Source organism: Schistocerca americana, chromosome 8 (genome assembly GCF_021461395.2).
Source record: "Schistocerca americana isolate TAMUIC-IGC-003095 chromosome 8, iqSchAmer2.1, whole genome shotgun sequence".
Lineage (NCBI taxonomy): Eukaryota > Metazoa > Arthropoda > Insecta > Orthoptera > Acrididae > Schistocerca > Schistocerca americana.
Genome location: NC_060126.1, coordinates 216571210 through 216574910, shown reverse-complemented (window position 1 = coordinate 216574910; position 3701 = coordinate 216571210).

The window sequence follows — 3701 nt, the reverse complement described above, 5'->3', positions numbered from 1 at the left end:
CAAGTCTATTAACGAATTTCGTGCCCAATCTGGCGTGTCTCCTTGAAATCGTTTTCCTCGTCCACCTTGCGGCAACTCTAATTCGATCACGAATGGTTATTTGGATAGCCATTTTGTTTACGAGTATGACAGAAACACAAAAAATACCTTTAAACAGCCAACGCCTGTACAATCCAACGGCATTTAATCGCGGATAGCAATATTTCTGTGTGTTGAACAAGATCCCAGATCCCCATAGATTCGCACTCTCATTCCATAATGTGCTTCAGACCTCGACGGAAAAACTTCAGGAATGGATTTCTCAGATAACCGGAAGAAAGAAGCGTCTAGCAAACATGATCTCTAGAAACATACCTTAAGGCAGGGACTGGAGAACCGCCCCGCGGCCACATGCGTCCCGCGAAGAGCTTTTGTGTGGCCGTCCAAGACAAGTCAGAAAAATCAGCCTTGAATCGAGATTTCCCTCCCATGCACGACCGTGGATTTACACTAGGGCCGCGCGGGATTAACCGAGCAGTCTACGGCGCTGCAGTCATGGACTGTGCGGCTGGTCCCGGCGGAGGTTCGAGTCCTCCCTCGGGCATGGGTGTGAATGTTTGTCCTTTGGATAATTTAGGTTAAATAGTATGTAAGCTTAGGGACTGATGACCATAGCAGTTAAGTCCTATAAGATTTCACACACATTTGAACATTTACACTAGGACGGCCACACCAATACGCATGCACAATGCGCAGTGTAGATACTGCTCGCACAAATTTGATACGCTGCGCAGTGGTTGATTGGAGCGAACGTAAAGGCATTTTCCATTTGCTTATTGACAGGCACTCAGATCACGCTGTGAAAGACATATTTTATGCTGTGACAATAGTTGACTTTCACAAATTCTTGTCTGCTGAAAAATTCTATCTATGAAGACGTTTGCTGGGAAAATATTCTCTATTATGGGCCTACACGTATTCGTGATCAAAGTTTTTCTTGCTTGAAGAACAACAGGAGTAAATGTAGGCCCCTTGATACTCTTTGGCAGACATTAAGTTGCAGGCTGTGATGAGAATCTCAACAAGAAATCTCAGTGTTGCTTTGGAAAAAAATTGTGGAAAAGTGTGATAGAATATGTTTGTCTCATTAAATTGATTTTAAAATTAAATGTCTTGGGGCTACGGACGATATGAAATCAGCACAATAAATTAATTTTATTAGAACTACAACCACTTTATTTAATTTACATTTCTTGATTTTAAGGTAAAATTTATACCTTTTCTGAAATGCTACGTTAACCAGCGGATGTAATCATTTTAAAGGATGCGGCTCTCCGCTAGTCTCTGTTTCCACAACGGGGCCCACAAGCCAAGACAACCCCTGCCTTAAGGACCACGAGCACTTTTTCGTCTTCGACTTTGTGAAATACATATCTTCTACTGCAAGCACTTTGACTTCCATAAGCATGGAAGCAGTATGAACCAAAACAAGGAAAAAAGTTCAGTAAACATGAGCTCTAAAATGCATGCCTTAAGAGCCATGAGCAGTTTTGCAAATAGAAGAGACGTGTTTCACAGTAACGAAGATCAACAATTGCTCTTAGCTCGTAAGGTATGCACTTTAGAGCGCAGGTTTACAAGACTGTTCTTTTTTGTTATATGAGCTATAAAGGATTTACACCCCCCACCCCCCCACCCCCCCATGAACCATGGACCTTGCCGTTGGTGGGGAGGCTTGCGTGCCTCAGCGATACAGATAGCCGTACCGTAGGTGCAACCACAATGGAGGGGTATCTGTTGAGAGGCCAGACAAACGTGTGGTTCCTGAAGAGGGGCAGCAGCCTTTCCAGTAGTTGCAAGGGCAACAGTCTGGATGATTGACTGATCTGGCATTGTAACAATAACCAAAACAGCCTTGCTGTGCTGGTACTGCGAACGGCTGAAAGCAAGGGGAAACTACAGCCGTAATTTTTCCCGAGGGCATGCAGCTTTACTGTATGATTAAATAATGATGGTGTCCTCTTGGGTAAAATATTCCGGAGGTAAAATAGTCCCCCATTCGGATCTCCGGGCGGGGACTACTCAAGAGGATGCCATTATCAGGAGAAAGAAAACTGGCGTTCTACGGATCGGAGCGTGGAATGTCAAATCCCTTAATCGAGCAGGTAGGTTAGAAAATTTAAAAAGGGAAATGGATAGGTTAAAGTTAGATATAGTGGGAATCAGTGAAGTTCGGTGGCAGGAGGAACAAGACTTCTGGTCAGGTGACTACAGGGTTATAAACACAAAATCAAATAGGGTTAATGCAGGAGTAGGTTTAATAATGAATAGGAAAATAGGAATGCGAGTAAGCTACTACAAACAGCATAGTGAACGCATTATTGTGGCCAAGATAGATACGAAGCCCACACCTACTACAGTAGTACAAGTTTATATGCCAACTAGCTCTGCAGATGACGCCCGCATCTCGTGGTCGTGCGGTAGCGTTCTCGCTTCCCACGCCCGGGTTCCCGGGTTCGATTCCCGGCGGGGTCAGGGATTTTCTCTGCCTCGTGATGGCTGGGTGTTGTGTGCTGTCCTTAGGTTAGTTAGGTTTAAGTAGTTCTAAGTTCTAGGGGACTGATGACCATAGATGTTAAGTCCCATAGTGCTCGGAGCCATTTGAACCATTTTGAATCTGCAGATGACGAAGAAATTGATGAAATGTATGATAAAATAAAAGAAATTATTCAGATAGTGAAGGGCGACGAAAATTTAAAACTCATGGGTGACTGGAATTCGGTAGTAGGAAAAGGGAGAGAAGGAAAGGTAGTAGGTGAATATGGATTGGGGCTAAGAAACGAAAGAGGAAGCCGCCTGGTAGAATTTTGCACAGAGCACAACTTAATCATAGCTAACACTTGGTTTAAGAATCGTGAAAGAAGGTTGTATACATGGAAGAACCCTGGAGATACTAAAAGGTATCAGATAGATTATATAATGGTAAGACAGAGATTTAGGAACCAGGTTTTAAATTGTAAGACATTTCCAGGGGCAGATGTGGGCTCTGACCACAATCTATTGCTTATGACCTGTAGATTAAAACTGAAGAAACTGCAAAAAGATGTGAATTTAAAGAGATGGGACCTGGGTAAACTGAAAGAACCAGAGGTTGTACAGAGTTTAAGGGAGAGCGTAAGGGAACAATTGACAGGAATAGGGGAAAGAAATACAGTAGAAGAAGAATGGGTAGCTTTGAGAGATGAAGTAGTGAAGGCAGCAGAGGAACAAGTAGGTAAAAGACGAGGTCTAGTAGAAATCCTTGGGTAACAGAAGAAATATTGAATTTAATTGATGAAAGGAGAAAATATAAAAATGCAGTAAATGAAGCAGGCAAATAGGAATACAAATGTCTTAAAAATGAGATGGACAGGAAGTGCTAAATGGCTAAGCAGGGATGGCTAGATGACAAATGTAAGGATGTAGAGGCTTATCTCACTAGGGGTAAGATAGATACTGCCTACAGGAAAATTAAAGAGACCTTTGGAGATAAGAGAACCACTTGTATGAACATCAAGAGCTCAGATGGAAACCCAGTTCTAAGCAAAGAAGGGAAAGCAGAAAGGTGGAAGGAGTATGTAGAGGGTCTATACAAGGGCGATGTACTTGAGGACAATATTATGGAAATGGAAGAGGATGTAGATGTAGATGAAATGGGAGATACGATACTGCGTGAAGAGTTT